Source organism: Mesoplodon mirus (assembly GCF_964341445.2).
Source record: "Mesoplodon mirus genome assembly, chromosome: 1".
NCBI classification, from domain to species: domain Eukaryota; kingdom Metazoa; phylum Chordata; class Mammalia; order Artiodactyla; family Ziphiidae; genus Mesoplodon; species Mesoplodon mirus.
This window is the reverse complement of record NC_138976.1, coordinates 41,711,246-41,729,714: the sequence shown is the minus strand read 5'-3', so window position 1 is coordinate 41,729,714 and position 18,469 is coordinate 41,711,246.

The following is an 18,469-nucleotide window of genomic DNA, read 5'->3' as shown; positions in this document are numbered from 1 at the left end:
AGAGCTGCATCCCTCCTACAGGCAAGGGAGGCAGCAGGAAGTACTGCACAGACCTGGACTTGAATCTGAAACTAGCCGATTAGTAGTATGTGACTTGGTCAAGTTACTCAGCCTCTCTGAATCTCATCCTCCTCATAGTACAATAAGGGGATGGCACCAGCTGCAGGGTGGGGATGAGGACAAAATGATGACAAATATACCATTCCTTGGTGGTTGGTAATATCAGGTCCCTTGTCTCTCCCTTCCTATAGCATTACCCCTCAAGGAACTGGCAGCTGGGAAAGTGAGCTAGTTCAAGTCTGTAAATGGAATGGGTAGCATTTGGACTGGCAGAGGGAAATGTGTTCTGGACAGCAGGAAAAAAACATGAACTCTTTTGAGGGGTGATGGGGAGACAGTGAGGCAGGCAATTGGTTGAAGGAGCTACTACTACTGGTCCAGCTGCAATGGAGAGTCAGGTGTGGCTGGAGGAAGGAGGTCATCAGTATTACGCTGAGGCATTTGGACTTTATGCCTTCAAGGACGAAGAGTCTGGGAAGGTTTCGGAGCAGGGAACAATTCATCTGACACTGACCACTTGATTCTGACCACCTCATGCTCTTTTGCTGTGACTCAGTTGGGCCTCATCACCAGAACTGAGGAAGCTTCAATACTACCTAGAACTGCCCTCTCACTTCCCAGTGCCTGAGTCTGATAGAGCCCCCGGTCCATCACAGCAAGTCTGTTCTGTGGGTGAAGAAAGTAAGACACATGGAGACGAGATGACTTGCCACAGGTCAGCATCAGCAACTGGAAATCTGTCTTCTCCCCTAAATTTTGTGCTTCTCCTACTATATCTCACCAATATTATGAAAATTCTATGAAAATGCTTCAAAATCATTAAACAGGAGAAAGGGAAACCTTGGGAAGCCCTTGCAGCCTGTGCCATATGCACACAACAGATGCAATGAGTTTTTAGGACTCACTGTGTCCCCATTATTCAATTCTCTGCCTTAAAACTTAATGATTTCCTAAACTATTAATGTATGGAATTTAATAACTTAGAGATTAAGTTAGATTTAATTCTAACTTATCTCTAAAGAAAAGATGTCAGTAGCTTTGATTAAATAGAAGCACATTTGTGTTGGTATGAACTCAGCAGTTAGCAAAAGATTTCTTGCTTTAGGAGATCAGTCCCAATTATTCAGGTGTTAGAACATGACCAGAGAACCATGTCATGGTGCTAAAAGCCTGCACTGAAATTCATATACCAGCAGAGAAGCTTGGCATCCGTTTGACATGGTGGTCAGTTTACATACTTGGCTGGCACTCAGATGCTCTGACAGTATAGTCAATGGGCCCTAAGTAGTTGTCCCAAGATATTAGGCTACAAAGGGTTGCTTAAAGCTCTTTCTACAAGGGGTCTGGACATTGAGCTCACCAGTCATCTCACCCCTGACCCAAAGAGAACACTGACAGTCAACCCCTCCCTTGGATGATTCGTGGTCTACCTTCAGACCATGTTCTTTTTGCACCCTCCCCCTCCCTGTAGGCCTTAGTGCTTCTCAGCTTATGTTGTACAGAAGCAAAACCAAAAAAGTGACAACCTCTCCATCCCTGAGTGATTTGGCATCAAATTCCCATATCATTCTGAGAAATTTAGGATTAGCTAGAAGCTGCCAAATGAAAGACCAACTATGCTTCATAGATGTACTATCGACAGGAGATGACAAAGCCCCCCTAGACTATTTAGATAGGAGACTAGCTCCTTTCATTCTTAAGAGTTATTTTTAAAATGCTAAGAAAGTATACACCTAACAACTTACTGTGTACTCAAATCAGCATTGGAGGTGAATACCACAGATTATCAGAATATCCTGAAAAAAGATTATGCGTTACTTCTGTTTTTTTAATTTTCTCCCATTTCCTGCCTGACTATAAGGAAAATGTTCTTGAGTCAATACATGGTCAGTAGGAAGAAAAATAGCAAGAGATATAGATTCTCAAGAGAAAATTGGATACAGCAATAATATACGTCTGCCTCAAGTGCAGTTTGAAACAAGATAGATTTAAAAAGAAAAAAAATAGAGGCACCATCAATGACCTTTACACACGTTTGATTTGCCCTGTGCGTTTCTAATTCTGGATTATTTTCAGGCTTGTGAAATGGATCAAAAATAGTGCTCTCCAGTGAGTCCTCTGTGATCCTATTCTGTTCTTAGTCTATGAAAGTCTAAGAAAAGTCTTTCAAAAAGGACATATGCTCCATATAAACACCTGAGCGAGGATAGACGCTGTTATTCTCCACCCCCCACCCCTTCCCCCGACCTGTTCTCAGCCTCTTTCCCCTGAGGCTCAACAGCTGGGCTGCGCTGCCAGCGGCTGCCCCACTCCCACCCCCCGCGGGCTTCTGCCTGGTTTCAGCCAGCAGGAGGCACGGTCAGGAGCATGGAGGGTGAGAGAAGAGAGGAGTCTGAGCATTTCTCCCCCGTTTCCTCTCTGTGTGGTGCCACATCTCTGGCACCGTCTGCATCTCTCCGTGACCACTGTCCTCGGTGGAAGAGCCACGTCTTTCCTCCAGCTCCCAGTGGGCTCCAATACTCCAAGAGCACTGTTTCTTCTCCCAGGACCGTCCGGTCCTAAGGCAAGTAGTAACGGCGTCCTGCGGTTACGGGTCTCTAGGTTTCTCAGCAACTCTTTTTGGTGCCCTTCATCTTCCTTCTCTGCAAGTAGAGCCTAGATTAAGTCTCTTTACTTGAACCATCAGGGTGAACTTTTCTTTCTTGCTGGGACTGTGGCAGATATGAAGTTCCAGTTGCCATACCTGCTATGGTGGGGCTGTCAGCAGGAATGACAGTGGTTGTAGAAATGTCCCTAGCATGTCCTCTCACATAGCACCTTCGGGTGAGGTTGTTTTATTACCTTTATTCTATGCTGTCAGTTTTTTGGGCAAAAGGAACTTTAGAAGCCTTCTAGTCTAATCTTCTCTTTCGTAGTTCAGGAAACATTAGCCCTTTCCCAGTTAATAATGTTAATGGGAATCAACATTAAGTACTTATTAAATAAATGGTCCAGTTTTAGGAATTTTACAGTCTTCTCAGTCTATGGCAAAGAGATGTTAGTCCTCATTCTATTAGCCTCTTAAGAGCAGTGGAGTGAAATACCCAGGATCACACAGCTTGGGCCAGTGGCTAAGGAATGCCTATCCATCCTCTGGTTCACTAAGATCTTCCTGCTTCAGCTGTCACCAGGCCTACCACCTAAAGGAATCCTCATGCAGACAATGATTGTAAGAAACCAGGAGACACACCAAGCAGTTATGAGCCACCACCCTGCCTCAGGGAACAGTAGGCATCTTAGAACTAGATGAAGCTTCACCAGAATTTTGGGCAATAGGGTTCCAACCTACCCCAGGAGAAGCAGAAGTGATAGACGTTGCATTCATAAATGCCCCTCCTGGGCCTCCTTGAACTCCAGTGTCAGTGAGAGTGACAGACGGAATTTCTTCCAGTTTAAGATTTCTCCAGTCCTATTCTGAAATATTTGATTTTAGTCTGCCTGCAGTGGAGGCCGAGAAGCTACGTTTTCATAACCACTCCGGTGATTCTGAGGCAAACAGTTTAGAACCACATTGAGAACAGCCCTGGAGACTGCCGGCTCCGCAAAGGCAGAGAAAACATCCGCCTCCGTCACTGCCGTGTCCCAGTTCATAACAAGTGCACCAATTCGTGGTTTTGATTGAATGAAGAACATGCAAAAGCAAATCAACATCCAAACGCCATTTTCTACAAGGCCTTCCTCACATGTACTGAAATAACGGGCTTCTTCAATGTGGAAGTGCTCAAGATTGTTAAAAGAATCCCGTGCGTTTTGCCCTTGAGGACAGTGGTCTGTGGTCTGTGGTCAGTCCACTGAGCACATGGCTGGTTTTGAGGGGGCACATGTGGGTATTTGGCAGAACATTCTGGTTTTTTATCATAGTAATCTCTTAATACAATGTTTTAAAACTGAAAATGGTTACTACGTAACTTTGTAGTAATGGTCCACCCATTTTTTCATCAATATTTATTAAGAGTATTTAGTAATTGCCTACTATGTGACAGGCACTCCACCAGATATCAGGGGAGCAAAATCAAACAAAACCCCTGCACTTATGAGCTTACAGTCCCCAGGTAAAGACAGACATTAGTCACATGGTCACATAAATCAACGTGGCATTACAACTGTGATGTGCAAAGGAGAGGTAATAGTGGGGGCGGGGTCTCTGCCCTAGGGTGCAGAAGACCCAGAAAGCTTTTGCTGAGGTGGAGAGGAAGTTGCTGAAGGCATAAAGGGTGAGAAGGAAGGCGAGATGGAAAAGGCAGAAGAGCTTTGCAGGCAGAGGAGCCAGAGAAAGCCAGGGGAATCTGGGGATGTCTGGGCAAAGGAGACGAAGTGATGAGCTCATCTTGAGCTGTTAAACACGTTATCCAGAAAGCATTCAAGGGCTGTGATCAGAGCTAATTGTGGTCACGAAGAGCAGCGTACAACGTGCTCTCAGCAACAGACTCTGCACACAGAAAACTGCTACAACTGGAGTGGGGTTTGTTTGTTCCTGTCAGCCTCTCAGAGAACTTCAGTGGTGTCACACGATGACAGAACTAATCATTCCCTTCAGACAGCTAAAGTGGGTAAAATATTTAATGCTCCTTTAGAGCACTAGGTGATTAGATTGCTGAATTGGCAAGACTGCTTTCTTATTCCAAACAATCTCGTAAATGACAAATACGCATACGGGAAGTACTAAGTACTTTCATAATATTCTAGCTGCATTGTTAAAAGACACCAAAAACTATTAAACAAAACTTTTAAAAGAAGTGTTTATATTTTAGATGAGACTAGAAAGCCAATGTAAAAATTGTCAATTTTGGAACTTAGTTACAAAACAGAAATAGACTGACTCACAGACATAGAAAACAAATTTATGGTTACCAAAGGGGTGGGGTGGAGAGATAAATTAGGAGTATGGGATTAATAGATACTACTATATATAAAATAGGTAAACAACAAGGACCTACTGTATAGCACAGGGAACTATACTCAATATCTTGTAATAACCTATAATGGAAAAGAATCTGGAAAAGAATATATATATATATATATAAAACTGAATCACTTTGCTGTACACTTGAAACTAACACAACATTGTAAATCAACTATACTCCAATAAAAAAATTTGTCGGGCTTCCCTGGTGGCGCAGTGGTTGAGAGTCCGCCTGCCGATGCAGGGGACACAGGTTCGTGCCCTGGTCCGGGAGGATCCCACATGCCACAGAGCGGCTGGGCCCATGAGCCATGGCCGCTGAGCCTGCGCGTCTGGAGCCTGTGCTCCACAATGGGAGAGGCCACAACAGTGAGAGGCCCGCGTACTGCAAAAAAAAAAAAAAAAAAAAAAAAATTGTCAATTTCACAGTGTTATGTTGGTAGAATTATAAACAATTTCCCATCCCAATTATCTCAGGCATAGAAAATTGTGCAATTCTACAGTAAAATATATATTTCTGTATTGCTTTTACACAAAAATACTTGTTTTCAATGAAGAGCAAAATAATATAGGCATCTATTATCTTAAACTATTTTAACACGTAGAAAATTAACAAATTTTCTACGTGTTAAAATAGAAACAAAGGATTATCGAATTCTTTGATATTCAGAAATTTCCATTTAGAATATAAATTTTTTTAAGTATACAGAAATATTCCTGTAGGCATTTCAAGGTGAAATACTACAAAATACTCAGGTTTCACAAGCCCTACTTTCAGAATAATCTGGCATCACTGAAAGTATTAAAGGCACTAAATTGAATATAATCATTTTAGCAGTGCTTTTCTTAGTTTTTGCTCAAGCCAAATGTCTTTGGCTAAATTCTAGACTCAATGAGCAACTCTCATTAAACCTTAAAGGTTATGACACATGGCACAGTGGAATAAAAGGACGCTTTTAATTGCCTTTCCAGTTTGCAAATTATTTCTAAATGCATTACTTTATGAAACTGGATATTTAAAGATCTGCATTTTCTTTCAGTGCTCGTGATTTTGAACTATTCATTTCATTTATATAGGTGGTATGTCACGCACTACATCTCAAGCTGTGTTTTAGAACTCATTTCATCATGCATACGTATGCAAGGTGTAGAGAACGATCCAGATGAGATGGAGATCACATTTCTCCCTGTCACACAGGCTATAAAATGCAGCCAGTTAAAATTCTGTCATGCTCTGGGGTACAGTTTGAGTTATTCAGTGTTTTCCATTTCTAAAACAAACTGCTTGGAAAAAAGTCTCAATGCTAATTACCACTTTTCCTTTTTGACAGAAACAACTTGATTGCAAATCTAATTTAACAGATGAGTCTTTTGTTGGGAGATGGGGCTCACGGGAAAGGCACACTTTGTACGCAGGTCTATGCAGTATGCTCATCCGTCCAGGACCAGCCCAACTGACATCTCCAAAGAGGGGACCTCCCAGCTCATCCAACCTGCAGCAGTCTCCAGTCCTCATCCTCCTCAGCCCATCTTAATTCTGATAGTTTCTCGTCTCTTACCTAACATACAAAAGGGGACTGTATTAATTTGCAAGGGCTGCCATAAGGAAGTACCACAAATTGAGTAGCTTAAACAACAGAAATGTATTGTCTCACAGTTCTGGAGGCTGGAGGTCTGAGATCAAGATGTCGGCAGTGTTGGCTCCTTCTGAGACTGGGATGGAGAGTCTGCTCCATGCCTCTCCCCTGGCTTCTGGTGGTTAGCTGGCAATCTTTGGTATTCCTCGACTTGTAAATCATCACTCCATCTCTGCATTCATCTTCACGTGGCACTCTCTCTCTGTGTTGTCTCTGTGTCCAAATTTCCCTTTATATAAGAACACCAGTCATATTGAATTAGAGGTCCACCCTACACCTGCATGACCTCATCTTAACCTAAATAATTATATCTCTAACTACCCTATTCCAAAGTAAGGTCACAGGCTGAGGTACTGGGGGCTAAGACTTCAATATGTAAATTTTAAGAGGACACCATTCAACTCATAAAAGGTACCATAGATGTTCTAGGGGATCATAAATTGTAGGTTAATATATAGTAAAAGTTTCTGGAATGATACATACTAAGCAATTACCAATAGTTACCTCTGGGATGAGGGTAAGGTAGAGCAGGTGGGTGTGGAAATCAAAGGAGATTTACTTTCAACTGTAATACCTTCATTTTTCACAAGGAAAGATAGTTGAATATTGACTATATAAGTAAAAATTAATATAAATAAATTAAGGTAGTACAGTGATTCACCATGGAAATGCTACCAATAGCTAAGGTACATTTTGGAAATTTGTGGAGGGGTTTGTCAGCTATTGCAATGACTGGGGGCTACATGTTATCTCCCATGATGAATGGTCCAGTGTCCTGCACTATTTTAAATGTCCTGCTAGACATTTACATATAAAAATGAAAGGACTTTTTGGCATGATTTTAACATACACTAAATTTTCCAGGGATGCAAACCTCACACCTGTAAATGAAGGGAAGATTGTACTTTGTTTGGTTCAGAGCTTTACCATGAGTTTTCACCTTATTGGAAAATATGTCCTCAGCAGCAACATCACTCTCAATATCTGAGCCTTCCTTTGGACACATCTATGGTGGATGCATTTGTAGTTGTCACGTCCCTGATGATTCTTCCTACAGGTGCTGTAACTAAACACTTAATTCTGTGTTTCAGGGTATGCCATGCCTTCTTGTGCTGAAGCATGTATTATGTTATTACAAACTTCTTTAATTGTAATTTTTCTGTGCATTAAAGTTTGGGATCTATATAAATTTTCAAAATATATGTTCCAGTAGATTATGTTATTTCTGAATTTCTTCTCAGGGTATTAAAGGGGGTGATATAGAATCTCTCTGATGAAAAGGAAGCATTCGATCTCATGGTACTGAGCACTGCCAGGCTTCTCTGATAGTCCAACAGAGAGATGCTGAAGACCTCAACTAAAGCTTTGGAAGTGGAGGAGAGGCAATGAATTCAAGAGATACACTGAAAGCTAAACTTCAAAGGACATGACTGTGTATCCTATTTTATTTTATTTTATTTTTTATCGTTAAAAAAATTTTATTGAGGTACCAGCTGAAAATATCATTCTTTTTTTTTAACAAGGAATTTATATTTTACTGGAAGATACAAAAACAAAACAAACATTTAAGATAATTTCAAGTTAGATAAACGTTATGAGGAAAATAAAATAGGGTAATGGGATAGTGCCTGGTGCAATTTTATTTTTTTTATTTATTTATTTTTTATTAGTTTCTGCTTTATAACAAAGTGAATCAGTCATACATATACATCTGTTCCCACATCCCTTCCCTCATGCATCTCCCTCCCTCCCACCCTCCCCATCCCACCCCTCCAGGCAGTCACAAAGCACCGAGCTGATCTCCCTGTGCTCTGCGGCTGCTTCCCACTATCTATCTACCTTACGTTTGGTAGTGTATATATGTCCATGCCTCTCTTTCACTTTGTCACAGCTTACCCTTCCCCCTCCCCATATCCTCAAGTCCATTCTCAAGTAGGTCTGTGTCTTTATTCCCGTTTTACCCCTAGGTTCTTCATGACATTTTTTTTAAAATTCTGTATATATGTGTTAGCATACGGTATTTGTCTTTCTCTTTCTGACTTACTTCACTCTGTATGACAGACTCTAGGTCTATCCACCTCATTACAAATAGCTCAGTTTCGTTTCTTTTTATGGCTGAGTAATATTCCATTGTATATATGTGGCACATCTTTATCCATTCATCCAATGATGGACACTTAGGTTGTTTCCAGCTCCGGGCTATTGTGAATAGAGCTGCAATGAACATTTTGGTACATGTCTCTTTTTGAATTATGGTTTTCTCAGGGTATATGCCTAGTAGTGGGATTGCTGGGTCATATGGTAGTTCTATTTGTAGTTTTTTAAGGAACCTCCATACTGTTCTCCATAGTGGCTGTACCAATTCACATTCCCACCAGCAGTGAAAGAGTGTTCCCTTTTCTCCACACCCTCTTCAGCATTTATTGTTTCTAGATTTCTTGATGATGGCCATTCTGACTGGTGTGAGATGATATCTCATTGTAGTTTTGATTTGCATTTCTCTAATGATTAATGATGTTGAGCATTCTTTCGTGTGTTTGTTGGCAGTCTGTATATCTTCTTTGGAGAAATGCCTATTTAAGTCTTCTGCCCATTTTTGGATTGGGTTGTTTGTTTTCTTGCTATTGAGCTGCATGAGCTGTTTATAAATTTTGGAGATTAATCCTTTGTCAGTTGCTTCATTTGCAAATATTTTCTCCCATTCTGAGGGTTGTCTTTTGGTCTTGTTTATGGTTTCCTTTGCTGTGCAAAAGCTTTGAAGTTTCATTAGGTCCCATTTGTTTATCTTTGTTTTTATTTCCATTTCTCTAGGAGGTGGGTCCAAAAGGATCTTGCTGTGATTTATGTCATAGAGTGTTCTACCTATGTTTTCCTCTAAGAGTTTGATAGTTTCTGGCCTTACATTTAAGTCTTTAATCCATTTTGAGCTTATTTTTGTGTATGGTGTTAGGGAATGATCTAATCTCAAACTTTTACATGTCCCTGTCCAGTTTTCCCAGCACCACTTATTGAAGAGGCTGTCCTTTCTCCACTGTATATTCCTGCCTCCTTTATCAAAGATAAGTTGGCCATATGTGTGTGGGTTTATCTCTGGGCTTTCTATCCTGTTCCACTGATCTATCTTTCTATTTTTATGCCAGTACCACACTGTCTTAATTACTGTAGCTTTGTAGTATAGTCTGAAGTCAGGGAGCCTGATTCCTCCAGCTCCGTTTTTCGTTCTCAAGATTGCTTTGGCTATTCGGGGTCTTTTGTTTTTCCAAACAAATTTTGAAATTTTTTGTTCTAGTTCTGTGAAAAATGCCAGTGGTAGTTTGATAGGGATTGCATTGAATCTGTAGATTGCTTTGGGTAGTAGAGCCATTTTCACAATATTGATTCTTCCAATCCAGTAGCATGGTATATCTCTCCATCTATTTGTATCATCTTTAATTTCTTTCATCAGTGTCTTATAATTTTCTGCATACAGGTCTTTTGTCTCCTTAGGTAGGTTTATTCCTAGATATTTTATTCTTTTTGTTGCAATGGTAAATGGGAGTGTTTTCTTGATTTCATTTTCAGATTTTTCATCATTAGTGTACAGGAATGCCAGAGATTTCTGTACATTAATTTTGTATCCTGCTACTTTACCAAATTCATTGATTAGCTCTAGTAGTTTTTCGGTAGCATCTTTAGGATTCTCTATGTATAGTATCATGTCATCTGCAAACAGTGACAGCTTTACTTCTTCTTTTCCGATTTGGATTCCTTTTATTTCCTTTTCTTCTCTGATTGCTGTGGCTAAAACTTCCAAAACTGTGTTGAATAAGAGTGGTGAGAGTGGGCAACCTTGTCTTGTTCCTGATCTTAGTGGAAATGGTTTCAGTTTTTCACCATTGAGGACGATGTTGGCTGTGGGTTTGTCATATATGGCCTTTATTATGTTGAGGAAAGTTCCCTCTATGCCTACTTTCTGCAGGGTTTTTATCATAAATGGGTGTTGAATTTTGTCGAAAGCTTTCTCTGCATCTAGTGAGATGATCATATGGTTTTTCTCCTTCAATTTGTTAATATGGTGTATCACATTGATTGATTTGTGTATATTGAAGAATCCTTGCATTCCTGGAATAAACCCCACTTGATCATGGTGTATGATCCTTTTAATGTGCTGTTGGATTCTGTTTGCTAGTATTTTGTTGAGGATTTTTGCATCTATGTTCATCAGTGATATTGGCCTGTCATTTTCTTTCTTTGTGACATCCTTGCCTGGTTTTGGTATCAAGGTGATGGTGGCCTCATAGAATGAGTTTGGGAGTGTTCCTTCCTCTGATATTGTTTGGAAGAGTTTGAGAAGGATGGGTGCTAGCTCTTCTCTAAATGTTTGATAGAATTCGCCTGTGAAGCCATCTGGTCCTGGACTTTTGTTTGATGGGAGATTTTTAATCACAGTTTCAATTTCAGTGCTTGTGATTGGTCTATTCATATTTTCTATTTCTTCCTGAGTCAGTCTTGGCAGGTTGTGCATTTCTAAGAATTTGTCCATTTCTTCCAGGTTGTCCATTTTATTGGCATAGAGTTGCTTATAGTAATCTCTCATGATCTTTTGTATTTCTGCAGTGTCAGTTGTTACTTCTCCTTTTTCATTTCTAATTCTATTGATTTGAGTCTTCTCTCTTTTTTTCTTGATGAGTCTGGCTAATGGTTTGTCAATTTTGTTTATCTTCTCAAAGAACCAGCTTTTAGTTTGGTTGATCTTTGCTATCGTTTCCTTCATTTCTTTTTCATTTATTTCTGATCTGATCTTTATGATTTCTTTCCTTCTGCTAACTTTGGGGGTTTTTTGTTCTTCTTCCTCTAATTGCTTTAGGTGCAGGGTCAGGTTGTTTACTCTAAATGTTTCCTGTTTCTTAAGGTGGGATTGTATTGCTATAAACTTCCCCCTTAGAACTGCTTTTGCTGCGTCCCATAGGTTTTGGGTCGTCGTGTCTCCATTGTCATTTGTTTCTAGGTATTTTTTAATTTCCTCTTTGATTTCTTCAGTGATCACTTCGTTATTGAGTAGTGTATTGTTTAGCCTCCATGTGTTTGTATTTTTTACAGATCTTTTCCTGTAATTGATGTCTAGTCTCATAGCATTGTGGTCGGAAAAGATACTTGATATGATTTCAATTTTCTTAAATTTACCAAGGCTTGATTTGTGACCCAAGATATGATCTATCCTGGAGAATGTTCCATGAGCACTTGAGAAAAATGTGTATTCTGTTGTTTTTGGATGGAATGTCCTATAAATATCAACTAAGTCCATCTTGTTTAATGTATCATTTAAAGCTTGTGTTTCCTTATTTATTTTCATTTTGGATGATCTGTCCATTGGTGAAAGTGGGGTGTTAAAGTCCCCTACTATGATTGTGTTACTGTCGATTTCCCCTTTTATGGCTGTTAGTATTTGCCTTATGTATTGAGGTGCTCCTATGTTGGGTGCATAAATATTTACAATTGTTATATCTTCTTCTTGGATCGATCCCTTTATCGTTATGTAGTGTCCTTCTTTGTCTCCTCTAATAGTCTTTATTTTAAAGTCTATTTTGTCTGATATAAGAATTGCTACTCCAGCTTTCTTTTGATTTCCATTTGCATGGAATATCTTTTCCCATCCCCTTACTTTCAATCTGTATGTGTCTCTAGGTCTGAAGTGGGTCTCTTGTAGACAGCATATATATGGGTCTTGTTTTTGTATCCATTCAGCCACTCTGTGTCTTTTGGTGGGAGCATTTAGTCCATTTACATTTAAGGTAATTATTGATATGTATGTTCCTATTCCCATTTCCTTAATTGCTTTGGATTCGTTATTGTAGGTATATTCCTCCTGTTGTGTTTCTTGCCTAGAGAAGTTCCTTTAGCATTTGCTGTAAAGCTGGTTTGGTGGTGCTGAACTCTCAGCTTTTGCTTGTCTGTAAAGGTTTTAATTTCTCCATCAAATCTGAATGAGATCCTTGCTGGGTAGAGTAATCTTGGTTGCAGGTTTCTCTCCTTCATCACTTTAATTATGTCCTGCCACTCCCTTCTGGCTTGTAGAGTTTCTGCTGAGAGATCAGCTGTTATCCTGATGGGGATTCCCTTGTGTGTTATTTGTTGTTTTTCCCTTGCTGCTTTTAATATGATTTCTTTGTGTTTAATTTTTGACAGTTTGATTAATATGTGTCTTGGTGTATTTCTCCTTGGGTTTATTCTGTATGGGACTCTCTGTGCCTCCTGGACTTGATTAACTATTTCCTTTCCCATATTATGGAAGTTTTCTGCTATAATCTCTTCAAATATTTTCTCAGTCCCTTTCTTTTTCTCTTCTTCTTCTGGAACCCCTATAATTCGAATGTTGGTGCGTTTAATGTTGTCCCAGAGGTCTCTGAGACTGTCCTCTGTTCTTTTCATTCTTTTTTCTTTATTTTGCTCTGCAGCAGTTATTTCCACTATTTTATCTTCCACCTCACTTATCTGTTCTTCTGCCTCAGTTATTCTGCTATTGATCCCATCTAGAGTATTTTTCATTTCATTTATTGTGTTTTTAATCGATGCTTGATTCATCTTTAGTTCTTCTAGGTCCTTGTTAACTGTTTCTTGCATTTTGTCTATTCTATTTCCAAGATTATGGATCTTGGAAATAGAATATTGGTTCAGCTTTACTATCATTATTCTGAATTCTTTTTCAGGTAGACTGCCTATTACCTCTTCATTTGTTAGGTCTGGTAGGTTTTTATCTTGCTCCTTCACCTGCTGTGTGTTTTTCTGTCTTCTCATTTTGCTTATGTTACTGTGTTTGGGGTCTCCTTTTTGCAGGCTGCAGATTCGTAGTTCCCCTTGTTTTTGGTGTCTGTCCCCAGTGGCTAAGGTTGTTTCAGTAGGTTGTGTAGGCTTCCTGGTGGGGGGGACTAATGCCTGTGTTCTGGTGGTTGAGGCTCGATCTTGTCTTTCTGGTGGACAGGTCCACGTCTGGTGGTGTGTTTTGGGGTGCCTGTGGCCTTATTATGTTTTTAGGTAGCCTCTCTGCTAATGGGTGGGGTTGTGTTCCTGCCTTGCTAGTTGCTTGGCATAGGGTGACCAGCACTGTAGCTTGCTGGTCGTTGACTGAAGCTGGGTGCTGGTGTTGAGATGGAGATCTCTGGGAGATTTTCGCTGCTTGATATTATGTGGAGCTGGGAAGTCTCTTGTGGACCCGTGTCCTGAAGTTGGCTCTCCCACTTCAGAGGCACAGCACTGGCTCCTGGCTGCAGCACCAAGAGCCTTTCATCCACCCGGCTCAGAATAACAGGGAGAAAAAGTAGAAAGAAAGAATTAGTAGAAGAAAGAAAGAGAGAGGGAAAGAAAGGAAGAAGGGAAGAAAGGAAGGAAGGACGGAAGAAAGAAAGGAGGGAGGGAGGGAGGAAGGATGGAAAGAAAGAAGGAAAGAAAGGAGGAAGGGAGGAATGAAAGCAAAAGGAAGAGTGAATGGAAGAAGGGAGGGAGGGAGGGAGGAAGGAAAGAAAGAAAGAAAGACAGGAGGGAGGGAGGGAGGAAGGAAAGAAAAAGAAAGTGGAAAGAAGAAGGGTGGGAGGGAGGGAGGGAGGAAAGAAAAAGAAAGAAGGAAAGGAGGAGCGAAGGGAGGAAGGGAAGGTAGGAAAAAAGAAAGAGCAGGTAAAGTAAAATAGAATAAAGTATGAAATATAGTAGCATTATTAAAATTAAAAAGTAATTATTGAAAAAAAAAAACGGACCGATAGAACCCTGGGACATATGGTGGAAGCAAAGCTATACAGAGAGAATCTTACACAGAAGACTACACATACACATTCACAAAAAGAGAGCAGGGGGAAAAATCATAAATCTTGCTCTCCAAGTCCACCTCCTCAATTTGGGATAATTCATTGTAAAAAGAGGAAAAGGGCGAGAAGTCTGAAATCTTGCTCTCTAAGTCCACCTCCTTAATTCGGGATAATTCGTTGTAAAAAGAGGAAAAGGGGGGAAAGTCTTAAATCTTGTCCTCAAAGTCCACTTCCTCAATTTGGGATGATTCGCTGTCCATTCATGCACTCCACAGACGCAGGGCACATCAAATGGACCGTGGAGCTTTAATCCGCTGCCTCCGAGGCTGCACAGAGAGATTTCCCTGTCTCTGCTCTCACAGCTCCCGGGTCTCAGCCTTGGACCTGGCCCCGCCTCTGCGCGTAGGTCACCGGAGGGCGTCCGTTCTTCGCTCAGACAGGACGGGTTTAAAGGAGCCGCTGATTCGGGAGCTCTGGCTCACTCAGGCAGAGGGGAGGGAGGGGCGCGCAGTGTGGGGCGGGCCTGCGGCGGCAGAGGCCGGCGTGATGTTGCAGCAGCCCGTGGCGCTCCGTGCGCTTTCCCGGGAAAGGCGTCCCCGTGTCCCGGGACCCCGACAGTGGCGGGGTGCACAGGCCCCCCGGAAGGTGGGGCGGACAGTGACCCGCGCTCGCACACAGGCCCCGCGGCGGCGGCGGCGGCGGCGGCGGCGGCGGCCCACGCCCGTCTCCGAGGTCCGCGCCTTACCCGCGGCTCGCGCCTGTCTCCGGCGCTTCCCCAAGCAGCCCTCTTAATGCCCTCTCCTCGCGCACCAGGAAACAAAAGGGAAAAAAGTCTCTTGCCTCTTCGGCATGCTCCAGACCCTTTCCCCGGACTCCCTCCGGGCTAGCCGTGGTGCACTAACCCCTTCAGGCTCTCTTCCTGCCGCCAGCCCCAGTCCTCTCCCTGCGCTCCGACTGAAAGCCGATACCCGTGCCTCAGCTCCCAGCCCCGCCCGCCCCAGCGGCCGAGCAGACAAGCCTCTCGGGCTGGTGTGTGCCTGAGGGCACCGGTCCTCTGTGCCAGAATCTCTCCGCTTTGCCCTCCGCACCCCTGTTGCTGTGCTCTCCTCTGCTACTCCGAAGCTTTCCCCCTCTGCCACCTGCAGTCTCCGCCCGCGAAGGGGCTTGTAGTGTGTAGAAACCTTCCCTCCTTCACGGCTCCCTCCCACTGGTGCAGGTCCCATCCCTATCCTATTGTCTCTGTTTATTCTTTTTTTCTTTTGCCCCACCCAGGTATGTGGGGAGTTTCTTGCCTTTTGGGGGGTCTGAGGTCTTCTGTCAGCGTTCAGTAGGTGTTCTGTAGGAGTTGTTCCACGTGTAGATGAATTTCTGATGTATCTGTGGGGAGGAAGGTGATCTCCGCGTCTTACTCTTCCGCCATTTTCCTCCGGGCCCTCGTATCCTATTTTAGATTGAGAAAGAAAGGGCCTTCAAAAAGCCCTCTGAGATTTTTACCTTGGGCTAATAGGTGGGTAACCGAAAAGCATAAATGGGAAGAGGAGGATGCTGCCCCCAGCGTGGGACATTTCCACTCAAGGCATATATGGGAAAGAGGGAGAGGCCCAGGGACATCAAGTGACACATACATGGGTTTAGTGACCAAGAGATCCTGAGTTGGGTGTGACTGTACCACCAGGAGTGCTGGGACCTTGGAAGTGGAAAATGCACAGAATAAGGAGAGGGAAAGGCTATAACATCCCGAGGGCAAACCCCCAAAAGACATGCACATCTGAGGAAGGTCACAAAAAGAATTTTCATTTTCAGCCTTACCTCCCCGCTGAGCTTGAAGCTGCTCAAGATAAAAGGCAAAAAGCAAAAAAAAAAAAAAAAAAAAAAGACAACGAAACATAAACCCTGTGACTTATATCACTTTGGTGTTCTTTATATTGCCCAACACAGTGCAGGGGACCCTATAACATCTAACAATACCAGTCAGATTATTTTCCACAGCCCTTTTCTCCCTGGAACATTCAGGAAGAGGTAAGAGTGTTCTTACCAAGTGGGCTTCCCCAAGCACAGATGTCATCCCAATCTGTGGGAAGATTTCTCTCGAAGCTCATTGCATGTGCCAAAGATCAGAGTTCTCTGGCCGGCAGGGAGGACACCATCTCCACATGACCACAGTCATGCCTTTGCTAAGGGGTGGCTGCTTCATCCAGAAACTGCCTTCACAGTGCAGGGAACTGAGGACTTGTCACTGGGAGACAGGCTCGCACCCCCCAAACACACACTTTCCCTCGCCCCTAATACTGGACAAAACCATAACTGAACTTAACTGTGGAGGAAGTGTCATTCCCAAAATGCTTCATCCAGCCCAAATCCAGAAGAAATGCCACAATCCGATTTCACACCCAGGACACTCCTTCTTCTCCTGACGGTGACAGCCAAACCTCGGGGACACTCCCTCTGGCTCCATCCCATGTCCCACTTGCCTGCCAGGACATACAACATGGAGTAGGGGCTCTGTCACTGAGGGCACATACCTGCGGTCACATACACACAAAAACACTTTCACTAGCAGCCACGTTCTCAGGCTCTGGCCAGGGTGGCAGCCGACAGCCAGACAAGAGAGACTCTGCTTAGTGCTGACTGCAGCCCGGCATCCACCGTCCACCCCGGCAGGAAATGGGTTCCAGATGTGTCCTCAGCTGAGCCTGTAATGGAGTCAAAGCGTCATAAATGGGCCTCCTAGCCTCGGTCTCCATCCTTTGTCAATCTCCCTGGACAATGCTGAGAAAAGTGAAAGGGAAAGGTGGGGAAAATGTAAGAATACTCTGCATTGCCATGCACAGTTTCAACAGAAAGATGACGATGTGTTTTGAGTTTCCAGGTCCTGCTCTCGTTATGTATTTTGAAGATCACATTGTGTGTGTGTGTGTGCGTGTGTGTGTGTGTACACAAAGGAGGAAGGGAACAAAGGAAATGGGGGAAGGGAAGGGGAGATCCTGTTTCAGTTACAAAAAGATGTTGTGTATTTTAGACAAAGCAAAATAATACTGCAAGCCGTGTCAACCCAGGAAATCCAATAAACGTAAAGGAAAGATTAATATGCTCTCCTCATTTCATCTTTGCTGTGAAGTAGATACTTCAGAATTGTGGGAAAAGGGCAGCTAACACAACATGATAACTGATTTTTATTAATAAGTATTCAACTAGAATAGCTTTTGCTCTAAATTTCCACAGTTTACACATGTGTAAACTTGGCATCTCCATACTTGGATAACTTAATTTCTTCTTTGTTCATAGGGACGATAGCTTTAAAATCTCACTTGAAAGTAGAATTTAAACAATACAAGGTCATGACAGCCTGAGAAAAGGAAACAATAAATAACCTCTGGAGTTTTCCATAAGTAAATAATTTTAGCTGAGGACTCTCAATCTAAAAACTCCTGTTCAGGATTGATCATTGTCCAGAATTATCATGAGATAAGCAGGCAGCTCTAGACAAGTCCCTCCTATGAGCAGCCCCTGAGGAGTGCCTGGGTCCTGAGAGAGGCTGCATGGGTGATTTACAAATTCTTTGGAGCCACCTAAATATGAGTCACTGTCAAAGTCACTGAGTGACCTTGATAAGACACTTAACCCTTCTTGTCCTCAGTTTTTCCCTTTGTGACATGAAAGATTAGACTACAGTCCATGGCAGCTCAGAGTTTAATTTTTTAAAGCCTTATATTATTTTAAGCAAGATTCAATCATCACAGTTTGTAGGGTTTGAGGCCCTCACCATCTTTATAATCCTAAAGATATTGACACCTTTTATAGGATCATACTTTTATTCTATGCCTCCCAGGCTTGCAATACCTAGACAGGTACATGGGATACTCAAAAGCAAGAGATCTTTTCAAGCTGGGAGGGTAATATATACCTAATGAAATGAGGAACAAGACCTGTTCCAGACAGTTCCAACCACCCTCTGCCTGTCAGTACTGTCTACTGAGAATCCCTCCCAATTTTAACTAAAAGGGGTATCAGTGTTCCCCATGGCAAAGAAAAGAGATTGGCTCATAGCTCTCAGT